This window comes from Bufo gargarizans, chromosome 3, assembly GCF_014858855.1.
Source record: "Bufo gargarizans isolate SCDJY-AF-19 chromosome 3, ASM1485885v1, whole genome shotgun sequence".
Classification (NCBI taxonomy): domain Eukaryota; kingdom Metazoa; phylum Chordata; class Amphibia; order Anura; family Bufonidae; genus Bufo; species Bufo gargarizans.
This window is the reverse complement of record NC_058082.1, coordinates 73,140,986-73,162,136: the sequence shown is the minus strand read 5'-3', so window position 1 is coordinate 73,162,136 and position 21,151 is coordinate 73,140,986.

Genomic DNA, 21,151 nt, shown 5'->3' with positions numbered 1-21,151 from the left:
ACAGGATTGTTGAGTGGGTGTGTTAAAATAATATTTATTCTGTGTATTGTGACAACTACATTATGGGATTGCCTGTTTCCAGACACAGTGTTATGTTGTTAATAAAGTACTGCTAAAAAGAAAAGGAAGGAAGGGGCGGAGCCTTGCTGCACATGTACAGAGAGAGAGAGCTGAGAGAGAAGAAAGCCAGAAGCAGATGTGCTGAGATCCTGATCTTACTGAAAGTTATATTTTTATGTTGTGCTGTTATTTCTGAATAAAAACCTGTTGTTCCTCCTGCTACACCTAATGGAGACCTGATTAATCTGCTGCCAACACTACAAAACTTTCCCATAGAATTCAATGAGGTCCCCTCAAGACCATTATGTCTATGGCCCATGGGGTCGCCACAAAGCAATTTTCTTAATGCTTTCTAAATGCTGTTAAAAAAGAGCTCAGGCAAGATGGCCGCCCCCATAATCATGTGCAGGAAATAGAATAAAGAAATCTGCAAAAAAAGATTAGAAAAAAAGGATCTGTGCTGCTATCTGGTTTTAACTGGCAGATAAACTATTTGGTGACACATTTCCTTAAACTACAGAATGTAAAGATAATATCTAAAGAGAAGATGACGATAGACAGAGATAAATAGATAGATAGATAGATAGATAGATAGATAGATAGGGATCTGACACCCCCATGGATCAGCTATACAGTGGACAGAACTGGAAGCAGAAGGCTTACTTGAACAGAAACTGAGCTGCATTACCCCTGCATGACAACTACACAGTGGATGGAGCTATCTGCTTCCAGTCCAGGACCAGTGGCTTTGTAAAACAGCTGTGGGGTGTCAGTTCCCTACTAATGGGGATGTTGGACCCCTACCTCCGGATAGGTCATCTATATCTAAAAAAGCCTTTACACTGCCACACACCGGGCAGATTATCGGTAACAAGCGTTTGTATGGATGCTCATTAACATCAATATGCCGGTATAAAGGTGCCACTGATTACCCGATGGACGAGCGAAATGCTCGTTCATAGGGTAATAGGATCTTTCATGCGGTCACCTAAATCATTGTTTGCTAGCAGCAGATTCCCAACAATCTTCTGCTTAATTGAGCAGTGTAAAGGGTCCTTAACCCTGACGAGCGCTCTGTATGCGCGATTGTACTGGCGTTTACAATCGCGCATACCGAGACAAGCGAACGCACATTGTTGCGCGTTCCCGCTGAAGTCTATGTACGGGAACGCGCGACAAACGCCCCAAAAAAAGCTCAAGAACTTGTTTGAGCGTCGGGCGTTTTACAGCGCGATTGTACGCGCCGTAAAACGCCCAGGTGAGAACCATTCCCATAGGGAAGCATTGGTTTCTCCTTGTTGAGCGTTTTACAGCGCGTAGGAATGCGCTGTAAAACGCTCAGGTGTGAACTTAGGGTTAAGGGGTTGTGCAGCAATCAGCTGTTTGAAGAGGAGGCCGATCAGCTGTTTGAAGAGGAGGCAGTACTCGCCTGGTCATTACACTACGCGCCGTCTCCTGTGATGTGGCGGCGTAGTGTAATTACAAGTACTCTCTCCAGTAATGGAACGAGTACTTGTCATTAGACTGCACTTCCAAGATGAAGTGCAGCGTAATGAACTGGAAGTAGCACTCGCATGGAGCATACCTCCTCTTCAAACAGCTGATCAGTGGAGATTCCAGGTGTTGGACTCCCACAGATCATATATTGATGACCTATCCTGAGCATAGCAGATTGCAAAACCCCTTTTATTCTAAAATATGCTATCTCAGACAATGGGGGCATATAGCTAGGATATGCCCCCATTGTCTGATAGGTGTGAGTCCCACCTCTGGGACCCACACCCACAATGAGAACGGAGCGGGAAAATGAACAGAGGGCGCACTGCACATGCGCAGCCGCCCTCCATTAATTTCTATGGGGCCACCTAAAATAGCCAAGCACTGGTTCAGCTATTTCCGTCTGCCCCATAGAAATTAATGAGAGCAGGGGCTGTGTGTGCACTCCCATTCACTTCTATGCGAGCAGCGGGGAGCAGCGATTGGTGGTGGACAGACCCCGGGAAATCTGGGATCCTCCAGCCAGAGCTCTCCCCGCTCCGTTCTTGTTGTAGGTGCGGGCCCCAGAGGTAGGACCCGCACCTATCAGACAATGGGGGCATATACTAGCGATATGCCCCCATTGTCTGAGATGGGAATACCCCTTTAAACTATAAAATTATTTAACTGAAATACTTTAGGTTCTTTATTTCCAGCATGTATTATTTATATATAAACAAAATTGTTCTTTATCCACATTTTGCACAGAAAAAATGTAATAAATGCTTGGGCTCCCATCAGTTTTGACATTTACCAGTACCAAATGCATACATCCAGCTGTTCTTCTATAACTCCCTTCAGTTTCAAAATACCTATAAATTAACCCACAACTAAAATTCTTTACAAGAAAAAAGAGATATAAGCCTGGCAGATTTTTAAAGGAACATCCATACAGGGAGCAAATGTTGCATATTTTCCACAGCAGATTTGTATGTGCCAACTTCCTAGCATTTTATAGAGCCAGCAATGTGAATGAGATTGTAAGTAATATCACCCACATAGTAACATAATACATAAGGCCGAAAAAAGACATTTGTCCATCCAGTTCGGCCTGTTATCCTGCAGGTTGATCCAGAGGAAGGCAAAAAAAAAAACCCTGTGAGGTAGAAGCCAATTTTCCCCACTTTAGGGGAATAAAAAATTCCTTCCCGACTCTAATCAGGCAATCAGAATAACTCCCTGGATCAGCGACCCCTCTCTAGTAGCTATAGCCTGTAATATTATTACACTCCAGAAATACATCCAGGCCCCTCTTGAATTCCTTTATTGTACTCACCATCACCACCTCCTCCGGCAGAGACCTCCATAGTCTCACTGCTCTTACCGTAAAGAATCCTCTTCTATGTTTGTGTACAAACCTTCTTTCCTCGAGACGCAGAGGATGTCCCCTCGTCACAGTCACCGTCCTGGGGATAAATAGCTGATGGGATAGATCTCTGTACTGACCCCTGATATATTTATACATAGTAATTAGATCTCCCCTCAGTCGTCTTTTTTCTAAAGTGAATAGCCCTAATTTTAATAATTTTTCAGGGTACTGTAGTTGCCCCATTCCAGTTGTTACTTTAGTTGCCCTCCTCTGGACCTTCTCCAGCTCTGCTATGTCTGCCTTGTTCACAGGAGCCCAGAACTGTACACAGTACTCCATGTGTGGTCTGACTAGCGATTTGTAAAGTGGTAGGACTATGTTCTCATCACGGGCATCTATGCCCCTTCTGATGCAACCCATTATCTAATTGGCCTTGGCAGCAGCTGCCTGACACTGGTTTTTGCAGCTTAGTTTGCTGTTTGCTGCAAAAAAAAAAAAATCTGCCTCGTAAACTGAGCTGCAATTAGAATTTTAAGTCCACAGCATGTCAATTTTACCTTTTGCAGTGCATAAATGTAGCAAAATCCACAACAAATCTGCAGTGGAAATCCCACTGCAGAAAATCTGTCCTGTGTGGCCGTATCCCTGAGAATATGTTCACATGCAGCAAATTTGTGGCTTACAGAAATCCATGCACATGCTGCAGAAATAACCCCTTTTATGTGTGTGGATTGGATTTTCTGTTGTTCAAAGTTTCTGCATCAAGTCTATTGCATTTGATTCATAAGAATCGAATTGTCTCATCTAGCAGGCTTCTGGACCTGAGACGGGGTGTTCCCAAAGCGGAGGATGCTCCCCATGCCGCTTGATTGACAGAGCTTGGACATCTCGGTTGGCCCAGAAAATCTCGTACCTGCTCCACTGCTCCGAGTAGCTACACAAGTGCAGAGGCTCTAATTAGCTATTGGAGCAGTGACTGAGTGTACATTGTTACACTTCAGCTCTTGCAGTGCTACTTGGAACAAGGACAGAGGTGCAAGATTGTCAGGGTTGGCCAAGATATCCAGCCCTGTCAATCAAGTGGTAGTGGAAGTATCCCTAGCTTCGGAGACAGATAGTTTACCCCGTTGCAGGTGCAGAACTCTGCAAGATGAGACAAATCAATTCTTAAGAATCAATTCATTAATCTCTACGTGTGATGTAAACATAGTCTAGGACTCATGCACACAACATTATCTGAAAAAAACATGCATATATGACTGCACATCATGGAAAAATAAATGATCAAAGTAATAGTAATACTATTACTAGTAATAGTAATTATATTTGGACAATCGTAAAGAACAAATGTGTAAGTGCAAAAGACATTAAAAACATCTAAAATAACCCCAAAACCTCTTGTGTTACAGGCCTCTGACCCATGATAAAGTCAAGAGACACTACATAAAAAAGGACAAGTCCAAGTATAAGATACTCATAGATACATGAAATAATGCATTATCAAAAAGAAAAAAAATCATGGTGAGGCAAAAAAAACATTGCAAAGCAAATGTCAAAATATCAGAAAACGTGATACCCACAAAGATGTTACAAAACTGTATCCTGTCTACCGTATATATGTAGGTAAGTGGGGAGCAATAAAACAAACAATCCAGCCTGCCGGAGTTTATCGTATCCAGATACTGCCTTTCCCCAACGGAGCCCATTGACTATGATGGGACACAGTAGGGATCCGGCCTGTTTCTGGCATTAGTGCAGCGTTTTTTGCCCGAAAACAGACCCAATCCCCACTGGTTTCTTTTATAGTTTATGTCACTTCTTTCAGAGATCAGTTATTTTTGATGCAAGATGCAAAACAGATAATGTATTGACCAGGTTTGAGGTGCCCCCAACTCAACGCTGGATCCCCCGCACACCGTCGAAGTTTCACCAAGTTTTATTGGTCTCCAGAAGGGATGGTCAGGTGTTGTTCACTCCAATGGGAAAGAAGTCTAGAAAGTCAGGGTTTACAGTTGTCACGGTGCGGTTGACTGTGACAGTTGTTACTGTGTAGGCTGGCTGTATACCTTCTTGCGTACTGGCTGCAGGCTGTTTGCTGGCTGCTTGGGGCTGCATGCTGGCTGCGGTGTCTTGTGTGAACTATGCCCATGAATGTGTGTACTCCCCGTGTCTGTATCTCTGTGCAGTTCTTGTGACAGTTGACATGTAGGATCTCTCGTGTACAGGCTACAGGATGACACCTGTGCATGCTGGTTGCTTGGGACTGCGTGCTGGCTGCGGTGTGTGTGAACTGTGGCCTGTATAGTTTGTTCTGGTTATTCTGGTTCTGATGGGGTTAACTTCCCCTGATTTTTTTTTTGCCATCTGCCCTTTTTTGTGGTGTTGCCAGGTAATGCATTGATATTATTGCCTTGTCTGTTCTCTATACCTGTCCTGTTAAGATGATGTTATGTCCTTGTCTGATCTTCTGTACCTGTTCTGTATGATGTTTATCTTGTTATCCTTGTCCATGCCTTGCCTGGTCTCCTGTACCTGTTCTCTGTCTGGATCCACCTGTTCCTTTTGTAGCCTAGCAGTGCTCTAACTGCATCTGATAGCTTGGCAGTGGTAAACTGCTTCCGACCCTGCCTGTTCCATGTCCTGCCTGGCAGTGCCTACTGCTTCTGATCCTTGTCTGTTCATGTCTGCCTGTAGTGCCGTTCTTCTTCTGTTCCTATCCCGTGTATGTCCTGCCTTCGTGAGAGGGTCCCTGGGTTCTCCGGAGGGAGGATCTCTTGTCTGTGTGCAGCTCTGCCTGAGACCACCATGATTCCTTCTTTTCCGCTTGGGGTCCAGGCATCTGCATCTGTGTTGGTTCACATTTGTCTTGTCTGATCCATGTCCTGTGTTTGCTTGGGTTCCAGTTCTGTTGTCTGTTCTGCTGGTGGTTTAACCAGTGTGGTTTTCTGCAGGTAGGGGCCAAGTGTACCAGGACCTTCGTGGAGGTGCGAACAGTGAGCCCTCGGCCCAGTTCATCCCCACCACCAGGGGCTCTGTGAAGAACGGTGCTCACTGGGTCTCTGCTCTCTGGGTTTTGCCTCTGGTCTGTCGGTGCACTTGGTTCTGTGGTAGGTCTACCACTATTGCCTAACCTGCATATAATGTACTTTCATGTTCTTTTATTACATGTGTAATAAAGTATTCTGTTGGTCCCTGGTCTGTATCTTGCCTGTGTCCATTTGCATGACGCCCGGAGGTCTGCCTTGGGCCTCCGGCATGTGACAACAGTAAACCAGTTTGCTGCTTTACTGGAGCAACTCAAGTACAAAACAATACAGGCAATGCACTGAGATGGCTTCTCCACTTTCCTCCTGGCAGCAGAAGATTCTTTGGTGAGTAAAGGACTGAGTTAAAAGTCTCTCTCTCTCTCCAAAGGCTGATACCCTGGCCAAAGGGCTGCGGCTCAGTCATTGGGCAGGGTATACCTGTCTCAGCGTCTTCTTCTGGTCCAGTCTAGCTGAGTCTCCCCTACTAAACACTGGTCCCTATATAGGTGTTCTGACTGGTCTACTTTTATACAATTTGTAACCTTCTAGTGGGAGGGGTGGAGCTGGAAAAGCTCAGCAGAAACAATGTTGCAGTTCATAGCTGCCATAGACTTGTATTGTGCCTCAATACAAGTCAGTGGGAATGACTCGGGCTACTTTCACACTTGCGGCAGACTGATCCGGCAAGCAGTTCCGCCGGCGGAATTGCCCGCCGGATCCGACAAAACGCACATCGCCGCACATTTTTCACGCAACGGATCCATCGTTTCGTTGACGATAATTAAAGCCGGATCCGTCATTCCGTTTCATTCCATCGACAGTTTTTGATGGATCCGTCTACCGGATCCGTGATAAAAGCGGATCCGTCTATTTAGTTTTCTTCCGTTTTTAAACGGAAAGACGGATCCGGTATTCAAATTTTTTTTTATAAAAAGATGCAATCTGTAAAGCAAATACTACAGTGGCTTTAAACGACAACCGAAGGTCACTTACCACTCAGAAGTTCCTTCAGCAGATTGCAAAGATGATGCCGGACCATATTCGTTTTGGATTTCAGGCTCTAATTCTGGTTACACGCTGGAGAAGACTTCTTCGAGCCAGAAGGCGTAGAAATCGTCCCTATTGGGTGCATCCAATAACCTCTGCAAGAGTAAGGAGGGGAGTTTTTGAAACTCTGTTTCCTGAATTGAGGGATTATCCTGAAAAATTCTTTAACTACTTACGGATGACAGTAGAAAGTTTTGATGATCTTTTACAACGTGTGTCATCTCACATTCAAAGACAAGACTCCACTTTCCACCGCTGCGTTTCCCCAGCAGAACGCCTATTGTTGACCATAAGGTAAAGTACATACTTATTACATATAGTACCAATTAATTCTGTCAAAAGTTTTTAAAGGTGCTCTTTGGTAGTGTGAAACCATAAAAGTTTTTGACCAAAAATTGCTAAGTTTTTCTGGGATGACTGTACAAAGTGCCTAATTTTGGCCACAATTGATGCTCAGCATTATTATTTTTAATTGTACATCTTGTATGTAAAAGTTGTAATCCATATAATGGTCATTAAAGATGTAGAATGAACTGTGATGAATATTGGTCACCATGGAGAACATACTTTTATCGTTGATTTTTCCCCAAAATTATAATGGCCACATAAAAAATCTTGACCAAACTAAAATATGTTAAAAAAAAAAGTGCCATACAATTGCGTCCGAATGATATACCTTGTATATTATGTTGTTTGAAATTCTTTTTAATACCCAAATATTTTTTAGGTTTCTGGCAAGTGGAGAAAGTTTCAGTTCACTCCATTTTCAATTTCGCCTTGGCATATCAACTGTCTCCATAATTGTGAAGGAGACATGCCGTGTTTTGTGGGAACAACTGCATGATGAATTTATACCACATCCAACTAGACAGCATTGGACAGAAATAGCTGAAAGATTTTTGGACGTTTGTCAGTTTCCCAACTGCATAGGTGCGGTAGACGGGAAACATATTCGGATTACCAAGCCCCAAGGAACCGGATCAGAGTTTTACAACTACAAGAAATATTTTTCGATAATCCTAATGGCCATCGCAGATGCACAATATCGTTTTGTTGCCGTCGACGTAGGGGCCTATGGACGCACCAACGATTCCATGGTATTTACAAATTGATTGTATTTACAAAAGATTAAAAAAAAACGCACATACAACTACCGCTTTACCAGGGCTCGAAGAATGGTTGAATGCACATTTGGAATTTTGGTAGCAAAATTGAGGATTTTCACTAAACCAATTCATATGAAGGTTGAATCGGTCAACAAGGTTGTAAAGTCTGCTGTGGTGTTACACAACTACCTCCTTAAAAAAAAACAACACTCAATTTGGAACAGGTACCGGAGGACAGCGAGATCGCAAGCATTCAAAGTTTTGGACCTCGGTCAAGTGTAGCGGTTTCACGGATGAGAGACTGTTTTGCAGATTATTTCTGCTCTGAAGCAGGAAGGGTGGACTGGCAGGACCGATTTGTATAAACATTTTGTGATTCATTTTTAAATAACCGTAAACTTTTATTTTTTTTGCCCTTTTGTTGATGGTTACAGTGTGTTGTATTTGTTTTCGATTGCATTTTTGGTTCAATAAAAATTGTTTTTCGACTTACTTGAAAGTTTTTTAAATATATTTATGTGCCCACGATAGAGGAGAAACACATACTTGTGTCGCTCCACTGGCGCTGGTAGATTTAATCAGGCCTGTTATGGAGACTGAGGTTAAATCTGCCCACGCCAGAGGAGCGAATAGTTGTGTCGCTCCGCCAGTGCTGGGAGATTATGTCTGGCCTTATATACACCTAGCTTTTCCACAATCTCCCATCGCTGGAGGAGCGACATTGTATTAAAAAAAACTTTTTCGATCTTTTAAAAAAAAAAGTTAATAAAATAGTCATTGGATTTAAATAACATTTATTATAAATAACAATAAAATTATTGAAAGAAATATTTACAAATTAAGGAAGGTATGGTGGGGGGTGGAGGGAAGTGATTGGTTTGGGTCCACTCTGTCCTGTTGTTCTGCCACTGTGGACAACAAAGTGCGTGTTGGTGCAAGTGGAACAGAGGGAGTATTAAGAGTGGATTGGGCAGGAGGAGTTTCCCGAGCCACAGTAGAGGGAGTGGTGAAAGAGGTAGGAGCATAGTAAGAAGGAGGAGAAGAAAAGTGTTGAGAAAAGAGCTCGGGGGTTTGGGATGGGGGTGGGTTGTGGGGAGGGGAATGCAGAGCCTGTGGAGGCTGTAAAGAGGGATAGGTGTGGGATGGGGGATAGGTGTAGGATGGGGGATAGGTGTAGGATGGGGGATAGGGCTGGGGTGGGGGAATGGTTGTGGGGCCGTGTGCCAGTTGCCACAAAACGCTATCCATTTGCCTTCTGGCCTCATACTGCTGGTCGGATGATAATAGTTCCAGCGCAAGTAACAACAATACAATATAGTGATGCATCGGACTAATTTGTGTCGTCAACTCCGCCCCCTCCTGAAGACGACGCAAATGATCCTCCACAGATGCAACCCTATTTGTGATCCCCACCAAGGACTCATACATGAGCCTTGTGAGGTCTTCATAGTCCACCTGGCGGCTCCTACCTGACCTCTGGCGACGCATGAGGGCCTCAAAAAGTAGAGCCATCGTGGACATTGTTGCGTCGCCAGAGGGCCCAGGTAGGGGAACAGGTTGGGAAACCGGGTGTTCCTGACCAGCAGTGGGAGCAGGACGAGAGGGACCCTGCGGTGGCTTGCTCTTCAGGGACCGCCTCCTGTGGAACTTCGGGCTCTAGAGTGCTGCTTGAGGTTCTGTCAAGCAAAGAAAAAAAAATAATTAGCACATTTTTTGGATGGGAGAAACTCTGGAATAGAGGTGAGCAAAGAGACTTCAGAAGCTACATAGGAGGTTGGATTCCAAAAAATACATAAACATACTGTACATAGAGGCCATGCATTAAATTAATTTTCAAGGAAGTGTCTATGTACAGTATAGCCTTTTTTTGGAAAGCAACTTCTAATGCAAAATCGGAAACACGCATCGCTCATCTGTACTTCACTAAATACAATGTGGATATCCAAGACAGAGTGCCAAATGACAGTCTGCCTGGGCCATACACCTAGTTTGAAAAGACATAATCTATAGAAACCATATATCTTACCTTCGCATCTCTAGGGTTCTTCGTAGGAACCCCAAGGCGGCAGAATAGCGGTATTCTCGCCTCAAGGTTCCTCCCGACCCACTCGGGCGCCGAAGTTCCTCATTAAAGGCCTTTTTGTAGCAGTCCCTGATTGAGCGCCACCGAACCATGATCGTATCCCCTATAATGTAGTAAATAAAAAAAGGATGTATATTATAAAAATCTGTGGTTTAATCAAAGTTGGTTTACAATTTAATTGAAACAGCCACAAGAAGAATAAAAAATATTTTTTATTCTAAAAAATTTCAGTGGCGGTGATAAAAAAAATAGACTGTAAACCAATTTTGATTAAAAAATGTTTTACGTGTCTGCTATCTACAAATTAAATACTTTATACTTACGGCATTGCCCCTGTTGCCTTTCTCTGAGGTCGTCCCAGTTGGGCAGAATGGCCGCACATATCTCGGTTCAGAGGAGCCGTGTTCGCTGATGCTCTGCGTGGCAGCGGTCGGTGTGGTCCCACAACGGTGTACGCTCCTCCACCATATGGATGAGGAGGTCACTGTCGATATAAAATCGTTCAACGTCCTCCTCATGCCTTCTGGTGGAGATTTGGGAACCCTAAAAGAAAGAAAAAACATATAGAAAAAAATGAAACTTTAATCTTTGATAAATTTGAATTTAATAAAAACCATAACTTTACAATACTCACACGACCGCCGCGTGCTCCACGACGTCCTCTGGCAGATGGTAGATGACCTATCTGGCAACGGGACGAGATGGCAAAAAAAAAAAAATATATATATATATATATATATATATATATAAAACTTTAAACAAAAAAATATACAATGCCTAAAACTTTGAAAAGTATAATACAAATATTAACCAACCGTTTCTCCTCCACCCCCGACTTCCTCCTCCCCTGTTCCTCTGGGTTGACCGGGACAACAACAAAAAAAATATTAGAATAATAACACAATATACAGTTTGGAATGCTAAGGAACTTTACATACCACATCCTGGTGGCGCCGTGATCGAGGAGGAGAGCTCCCGGCCTCAATTGATGACGAAGATATGCCTAAAAAAAAAATATTATTGAATATTTGAACTTTAAATAAAAGAACAGACCAACGAAAATAATACTTACTTGTCATTTTAATTCTAATGAAAATCTGCCTGGCTGGATTGCTTGATGGCTGGCAGCAAATTTTTTTGTTGGTCTAAAAAAAAATTAAAATTTTGACAGGTGGTCATATTGTTGAACATACAGTACATAGGGGTTTGCAGTTAATATAAGTCCATAGTGGATGCTAGGAGTAGCAGTAGACAGGACTACTACTCCTAACATGCACCATGTACCTATATTACCTGCAACCCCTATGCTACAGTATATAGGGGTTTGCAGTTAATATAAGTCCATAGTGAATGCTAGGAGTAGCAGTCGACAGGACTACTACTCCTAACATGCATTATGTACTGACAGCTACTATGTACTTATAGCTCCTATGTATAAGTACATAGGAGCTGTTTATATGTATTTTTTCGGTCAAAAAATAAGAAAAAAACATATACTCACCTTCTCTGGCTTGTTCCCGACTCCCTCGCAGGCAGGATCCAGACAGGATGGCGTGAAACTTGCTCCTCCTCTATCCGGCGCAGGCGCAGAGAGGATATCCGGATCAGTCGTTGCGTCGTTCGCCTGAACATTTTAAGTCGGATCGGTCCTTAATGCAATTCAATGGGAATTAAGGACGGATCCGGCGTTACGGCGAATGCTACGGCTTTTGAGACGGAGAAGAAAATTGCGCATGCTACGGTTTTGTATTTCGACGGAAACGTCGAAAAGACTGAAGCGGAGCAATCCTGATGCATCCTGAAGGACGTACCCTCCATTCAGAATGCATGGGGATAAAACTGATCAGTTCTTTTCCGGATTTGAGCCCCTAGGACGGAACTCAGCGCCAGAACAGAAAAAAACTATTGTGAAAGTAAGCTGTTTCCAGAGGTAAGCAACAGTGACACAGCTGAACCAGACACTCAAAAGTTCATTGCCTCAGTTTTTTTCCTCCAAAACTTAGCTCTGCATAGTCTCTTATTGCAACCGTGGAAAATTACTAGCTTCATAGTTCACAGGCTTAGTATTAGCTGGCTGTGCAATAACCCTTTCCACAGTACAGGGCAAATACAGTGTAATAACAGTGCAAATAAACAGGATATATTACAATAAACATATAAATTGCAGTACAACAAAACAGTATAGATGTAAACAACGGCATAAATCAAAGTGCAAGTTAGCCCTTTTAAAGTGCACTACAGTAGTGAGTTGATGGCTTTGTATATAGTAAATGTCCATAAATGTCTAGACTCCAAAGTACCCTTGCTCCAGGTAAGGCACTTCCTGGGAGCAGGTACTGTATGTATGCTTCCCTTCATAGTCTGGCAGGGAGAGGGTAGAATTTACAAAACAAGTCAATCTCGGACAACTCTTTTATTAAAGTACAGTAAACCTGACAGACGTTTTACAAAATGGAGCCATAATATGGCTATGGGTGCGAGCCTTTATTCATTAATTTAAAGGCAGTGGCAAAATTTGACAGCTCAATTCTAGTTCACCTTCTTCCAATTACTCACATTTATATGCTATAATATTTATCAAGTTTGTTTTGCCATTCATTTTAATCCCATTTGCCATTAGAGCAAATATGGATATAAGTTAGTTACCGCAGACACAAAAAAATCCATTAAGCAAAAGTATTAATAAATAATTATCTGCTTTATTACATGAGAATATTAAAACAGGCCTTGCTAGAATGTAATTACGTAAAAAAACAATACAATGCAAACATAAAAGTAATAACTTACAAAGCAGCAGACTGGGCATGATAGATAATATTCTATTTTTAAAAGATATTTAAAGCGAAATTCTAGACATTTTTAAATCTGTCCAAAGTACCCGAAACACTGTATATTTTGCACCATATATATGTTTTCATGTTAGCACTTTCATTCCCCTGTTTTCTGCATCATGTCATCTGAGCAGGATGTGTACATGCAGAACTTCCTGTTTTCATCTGCTTCCTGCAGGGTTTTCAAACCAAATCCAGCATGCTTTGCCTTGCAATGTTTCTCAGGGCTTGCTCCACCTGTCATGTGTTCTCTCTGCAGAAGTCAATGACCCTACACCTCCTCTCTCCTTGTTAGCTAGATGAAATGACCGACGTCCAGGGCCGGACTGGCCTAGCGGGATACCAGGGAAATTTCCCGGTAGGCCGCCGGCCTTGGGGCCGCTTTAAGATGTGCCTGCAGTTTTTCTCTGGCCGGCGTGCCGAATCCGAAAGCTCTGATGTAGTGGTGGCCGGTAGGTGGAGCTGAGCAGGCCGGCCTCCGTGGGAGCGGCACTGCTCCCTCCGACAATCTGGTGTCGCTGTGAGCAGCAGCCCGTGATCCTCCTGGCCCGGCCTGGCTGTCCTGTGTGTGGCCGCCCCCCTCTCTTCCTGCAAGTGGCCTCAGGCTCCCGCCGCCTCACCTCCAGATTCAATATGCCGGGCCCAGGCCGCAGACCGGAAGCAGAGCCCGACCCCTGTGTATGCCGCCGTCATGACCGATGCCCTGAGAGGACTTGAGGAGCCGCAAATACTGGGGGTAAGAAGGGGCCAGGCTGTGCCCACATGTGACTGTGCAGGCTGTCAGGGTTATGTAGTGTATATTATTTACATACAGTCTTATAAATTATAAGACTGTATGTACACTAATATACACTACATAACCCTGGCAGCCTGCACAGTCACATGTGGGCACATCCCTGGCATCCAAAATATATCACAGAGAGCTATACTGTGCAGTATAGCTTATAATGCACAGTGTTGCTCTCTGTGACATGTATTGGATGCCAGGGCTGTGCCCACATGTGACTGTGCAGGCTGTCAGGGTTATGTAATGTATACTATTAGTTTACATACAGTCTCCAGTTTACAGGAATCTCCAGGAGTGGCATCGGCTGGGCAGATCCGCTTCTAGGATCTGGGCACCATGGACATTCTGTAGCCCTCACATGCTTCTTTATGCGTCACAGCAAGGAGATTGGGGCAATTGACAGCAGGGCTCTGGCTGGAGGTAGCACTTTGTGAAAGGTTGTCACACAGGTTGTCAGGGGCTGGGAGTGGAGAACATCTTGGTGTGTAACCTGCTGTCACTGTGCTGTACAAAGGATCTGCTGGGCATGGTGCCTCCACAGAGGGCAGGGAATCAGATTGACTGAGGAGGGCTTGTACTTTGGAGAAGAATATGTGGCTTCATGTGACAGAGGAATGGCACAGAAGATTGTGTGGATGAGGATACGTCGTGTCTCCAGGAGATCTGCCCCTGACATCTCCAAGTGACAGACCCTGCTGGACCCCCCTGGCACCCTGCACACATTATAAATGCACAGTATAGATTTCCCTGATATGTATTGAATGCCAGGGCCGTGCCCACATGTGGCGAGTGGCGGTGCATTATACACAGCAGCACGGTGTCCGGTACTCACAAAGACGTGGTAGACAAATGCCCAGCCCTGGGGTCTCTCCAGCATGTTGCACAGGTAGTTATGCAGCCTCCGGTACTTCACGTTCCTCCGGCAGCTCTGGCTGCTGTTGTACGACAGTGGCTTCCCCAATAAGCTCATGCAAGCTCCCTGCTTCCCTCGGTGGCTCTCCTGCAAGCTTCCTCCCGGTCCCACACCGCTGCCCCTGCCAGTGTCACTGGTGCCCAGGAGAAGCAGCCCGTCCCCTCTACTGGAGTTCAACAGCACCCTGTTGCCCCGACCCGACTCCACATCTTTCATGCCGTAGTAACGGTCCCTGCCCCTGCCTTTACCTCTGCTTTTTATCCAGAGCCCAGAGCCTCCCACATCACCTCCACTATCGTTGCAGGACATTGCATCACCGGCGTGGGCACAGAGGGCTCCGGGTGCATGCACAGAGCAGACCCGGGGACAGGGTGGCAGCGCTTCCTGGCTTCAGACTGTCAGATCTGATCACAAGTTGGCACCAGCCATACATACAGGAAGGCTCTGTGTGCAGGGTGCCAGGGGGGTCCAGCAGTGTCTGTCACTTGGAGATGTCAGGGGCAGAGCTCCTGAAGACACGACGTATCCTCATCCACACACTCTTCTGTGCGATTCCTCTGCTCTGTCACATGAAGCCACATATTCTTCTCCAAAGTACAAGCCCTCCTCAGTCAATCTGATTATCTGCCCTCTGTGGAGGCACCATGCCCAGCAGATCCTTTGTACAGCACAGTGACACCAGGTTACACACCAAGATGTTCTCCACTCCCAGCCCCTGACAACCTGTGTGACAACCTTTCACAAAGTGCTACCTCCAGCCGGAGCCCTGCTGTCAACTGCCCCAATCTCCTTGCTGTGATACATAAAGAAGCATGTGAGGGCTACAGAATGTCCATGGTGCCCAGATCCTAGAAGCGGATCTGCCCAGCCGATGCCACTCCTGGAGAGTCCCTTGCTGCTCTCTGTACAGGAGGGGACAGTGATCACACAGCTCTCTGCATCCAGCAGGCTGCTCAGCCTCCACACAGGCAGCTTCCAGCAGTCTACTGTGCCTTCCTACATAGAAGCCTGGAGGTCACTTCCAGGCAGCTGAAACTCCATGCATGATGGTCAGAGTGGCTGTGAGAAGCTTGGAGCCCACCACCTCCAGGCAGCTGCACTTCAACAACTTTTCCAGGAGAACCCAGCAACTCTGTGACAGCAGGAAGGGGTTGCCAGTCACTCACTTGTCCCTGTGCAGCCTGCAGCTCCAGTCCTTCTCCTGGTGCTGCTGCTGACATACATTCAAGGGGGACAGAAGGGGAAGGGGGTGAGGAAGAGGAGGACAGAGGGGGAAGGCCAGGTACTTACAGGAGGACTATATCTGAGTATAAATTAAAGGGGTTGTTCGGGTTCAGAGCTGAACCCGGACATACCTCCATTTTCACCCCGGCAGCCCCCCTGACTTGAGCATCGGAGCAGTTCATGCTCCGATGCTCTCCTTTGCCCTGCGCTAAATCGCGCAGGGCAAATGCATTTTTTGAAGATCTGGTGACGTGGCGGGGCTCTCCATGGGGCTGCCAGGAAGCCCAGTGACGTCACCGTCACTGATGGCCGGGATTTAGCGCTGCCCTAGCCAGTAAAACAGTAATATGAACAATGGGGTTCTACAAAAGAGCTATTGTGGGGCAAAGTTCATATTCGTGTTTACACACGTGTTTTAAAATGAATGCTTTCCCCTTTTATAAACAAGTAAATAATGACGCAACGCTGTGGGGCTGGTGTGCAACTTTTTCCAGGGCTTGTTTTTATCCCCAGTCCGGCCCTGCCGACGTCACGCACAGGGAGGAAAACAGGGAAAGCCCTGCCCAAGGGAGAGGGAAAGGTGGTGACCCCTAACTCACCTTGCGGCTGGCACCTGACTGCCCTGACGTCCCTAGACGGGTTCCTCACCCGTGCGGCGATCACGTGCCTAAACCCTGGCTTTCCCTGAAATGAGCCCTAGATAGTGAACGGGCCGGTGGGATCGCTAGTCCGCACCACTGCACTAAGAGGGAAACACCAGGGAGAGGACAGACAAATACAGACAAACACATACACCCAGGTGGGCGACCACAGCAGACCACAAAGGTCCAACAGGGATCCGGAGGGTAGCGTTCTGAATCAACAATCAGAGAACGCAGCAACACAGCTCCAGTGGGTCAGACTAGATGTCCAGGCAGGAAGCTCTATCTCTGGCAACCAGAGAAGTGTGAGAGAGGAATATAAGGAGGTTTGAGAGTGCTTGACAAGGAACAGCTGAGGAGAAGGAGCTACGGATCCCTGAGTGAGCCAAAAGGGTTTGCAAAGCAAACCCAGAAAGCTACCATAAGGAAAACAGCCCTATCTTAAATAGAGCGTGCAGCCAACCGCTGCGACTTCCTGACCCCGGGTATAACGGAGTCAGGCGTGGTTCTCGATACCCTCGTGACAGTACCCCCCTCTCTACGAGGGGCCTCCGGACACTCAGGACCAGGTCTCTCAGGATGAGAGGCATGAAAAACCCAAACTAACCTGTCGGCGTTTACCTCAGACGCAGGAACCCACATTCTTTCCTCGGGACCGTAACCTCTCCAATGCACCAGATATTGAAGAGAGCAGCGGACCCGACGAGAATTAACAATTTTGGATATCTGAAATTCAAGATTACCATCCACGACAACAGGAGAGGGTGGCAGCGGTGATGGTTCTAGAGGTGGAACATATTTTTTGAGTAACGACTTAGGGCTCTTTCACACCTGCGTTATAGTCTTCCGGCATAGAGTTCCGTCGTCGGGGCTCTATGCCGGAAGAATACTGATCAGGATTTTCCTAATGCATTCTGAATGGACAGTCCGTCCTTCAGGATGCATCAGGATGTCTTCCGTTCCGGAACGGAACGTTTTTTGGCCGCAGCAAATAGCGCAGCATGCTGCGCTTTTTGCTCCGGCCAAAAATCCGGAACACTTGCCGCAAGGCCGGATCCGGAATGAATGCCCATTGAAAGGCATTAATCCGGATCTGGCCTTAAGCTAAACGTCGTTTCGGCGCATTGCCGGATGCGACGTTTAGCTTTTTCTCAATGGTTACCATGGCTGCCGGGACGCTAAAGTCCTGGCAGCCATGGTAAACTGTAGTGGGGAGCGGGGAGCAGCATACTTACCATCCGTGCGGCTCCCGGGGCGCTCCAGAGTGACGTCAGGGCGCCCCAGGCGCATGGATGACGTGATCGCATGGATCACATGATCCATGCGCATGGGGCGCTCTGACGTCATTCTGGAGCGCCCCGGGAGCCGCGCGGACTGTAAGTATGCTGCTCCCCCGCTCCCCACTACTACTATGGCAACCAGGACTTTAATAGCGTCCTGGGTGCCATAGTAACACTGAAAGCATTTTGAAGACGGATCCGTCTTCAAATGCTTTCAGTACACTTGCGTTTTTCCGGATCCGGCGTGTAATTCCGGCAAGTGGAGTACACGCCGGATCCGGACAACGCAAGTGTGAAAGAGGCCTTATGAAAAACATTATGAATTTTAAAAGTCTGAGGTAACTCCAGGCGAAAAGCCACGGGGTTGATGATGGCTACAATTTTGTAAGGGCCAAAAAACCTAGGACCCAGTTTCCAAGAGGGAACCTTCAATTTAATATTTCTAGTACACAACCACACATAGTCATTCACTCCTAGGTCCGGACCTGGCGACCGTCTCTTATCAGCCATGCATTTGTATTTACCTCCCATATTTTTCAAGTTAGCTTGCACCTTCTGCCATACCGATGAAAGAGATGACGAAAAACGTTCCTCTTCGGGAACCCCAGAAGACCCCCCCCCCCTCTTTAAAAGTACAGAATTGGGGATGAAAACCATATGCACCAAGAAATGGTGACTTGCCAGTGGATTCCTGACGACGATTATTTATGGCAAACTCAGCTAACGGTAAATATGATGACCACAACTCTTGGTTTTCAGACACAAAACATCTTAGATATGTCTCAAGGTTTTGGTTGGTACGCTCAGTCTGTCCATTCGACTGAGGATGGAAAGCTGAGGAAAAGGACAAGTGTACCCCCAAACGGGAACAAAAAGCTTTCCAAAATGTAGAAATAAACTGGGTACCCCGATCCGAAACAACATCGGAGGGGACCCCATGAAGCTTCACGATTTCACTGACGAATACCTGAGCAAGAGTCTTAGCATTAGGTAGTGCGGGTAACGCAATGAAGTGTACCATTTTGCTAAACCTGTCCACTACTACCAAAATAACAGTTTTACCCGCAGACAAAGGTAAGTCAGTGATAAAATCCATTGACAGATGTGTCCACGGTCTATTGGGAATGACGAGTGGTAATAGAGACCCTGCAGGACGTGTATGTGAAACTTTTGCGCGTGCACAGGTAGAACAAGAAGACACAAAATCCAATACATCCTGACGCAAACTTGGCCACCAAAAACGACGAAACAATAGCTCCAAGGTTGCTTTACTTCCCGGGTGCCCAGCAAGTGCCGAATTATGATGTTCCTTTAATAATTCAAAAGGTAGGTTCAACGGTACAAACTATTTCTCTGAGGGGCAAGAGACCGGGGCGTCCCCCTGGGCCTCTAACACCTTCCCCTCCAAAACAGAGGGTACCGCAGAGACAACCACTCCTCTTTGTAGAATGGGCACTGGATCACTCACATTACCCCCTCCAGGGAAACAACGATATAGTGCATTAGCCTTGGTGTTCTTTGCCCCAGGACGATAGGTAATCACAAAGTTAAACCTGGTAAAACATAGCGACCACCTAGCCTGTCGAGGGGTGAGACGCTTAGCTGATTCGAGGTACAGGAGATTTTTGTGGTCCGTAATCACAGTGACGGGGTGGACTGCCCCCTCTAAGAAGTGATGCCACTCCTCAAACGCAAGTTTAATAGCTAATAGTTCCCTATTGCCAATATCGTAGTTCTTTTCTGCTACAGATAGTTTTTTAGAAAAGAAAGCACAAGGACGCCATTTGCCAGGAGACAGACCCTGAGACAGCACAGCCCCCACTCCCACCTCTGACGCATCGACTTCAACAATAAAAGGCTGAGAGACATCAGGTTGGACTAGTACAGGTGCTGAGGTAAACCTCTCTTTTAGAGAGGAAAAAGCAACTTTAGCAGCGTCAGACCATTTAGAAAAATCAGTCCCCTTCCTAGTCATGTCAGTAAGCGGTTTTACAATAAGTGAATAATTTTTAATGAATTTCCTATAGAAATTCGCGAAGCCCAAGAACCGTTGTAGTGCTTTGAGGTTCTCAGGAAGATCCCAATCTAAAATTGCCTGGACCTTCCTAGGATCCATACGGAAACCTGAAGCAGATAAAAAATAACCCAGGAATTGTATCTCCTGAACGGCGAAAACACATTTTTCAATCTTAGCATATAATTCATTCGTCCGTAGGACCTGCAGTACTTGTCTGACATGCACCTCATGTGTTTTCAGATCAGACGAATAAATTAAAATATCATCTAGGTATATTACCACAAACCTGCCGATTAGATGACTAAAAATGTAATTAACGAAATGTTAAAAGACGGCAGGAGCATTGGTCAGACCGAAAGGCATAACTAGATTTTCATAATGCCCCTCAGGGGTGTTAAACGCTGTCTTCCACTCATCCCCCTCCTTAATACGAATCAGATTGTAGGCCCCCCTAAGATCAAGTTTGGAGAACCACCTAGCACCCGCAATCTGATTAAACAGGTCAGGAATGAGAGGAAGAGGGTATGGGTCTCAGATGGTTATCCGATTTAATTCGCGAAAATCTAAGCAAGGACGCAGGCCTCCATCTTTCTTTTAACGAAGAAAAACCCTGCAGCCACGGGTGAAGAAGAGGGTCTGATGTGTCCCTTAGCCAAGCTCTCGGAGATATAATCTTTCATGGCTTGTCTCTCTGGACCCGAAAGATTATATAACCTGGTCTTGGGTAATTTTGCGCCGGGAATAAGGTTAACCGGGCAATCATAAGGACGATGAGGTGGTAACTTCTGACAACCCTTTTCAGAAAAAACATCCTCAAAATTCGAAATAAATGTAGGTAGGGTAGTTATGGAGGCGACTAAGCAATTGTTATTTAAGCAATTTTCTCTGCACTGCTCACTCCACTCCAATATCTCCCTGGCCTGCCAATCCACTACTGGATTGTGCGCTACCAACCAGGGAAGACCCAGCACCACCAGAGTGGGAAGGCCCTCCAGAACATAACATGAAAGCATTTCGTTATGGTGGTCCCCTACCCGAAGGTGTAAATTATGAACAATGTGGGTAAGGTTTCTCTGAGACAGGGGAGCAGAATCAATAGCGAATATGGGAATGGGTCTCTGTAACCTACAGAGAGACAAACCCAAAGTGCGGGCAAAATCTATCAAATTTACCCCTGCTCCACTGTCTAGAAAGAAAGAAATAGTCTCCGTCTTATCACCAAAAATAATAACCGCTGGCAACACAAATTGCGATGTACGTATGGAGGAGACGTATACCCCCCGGCTGACAT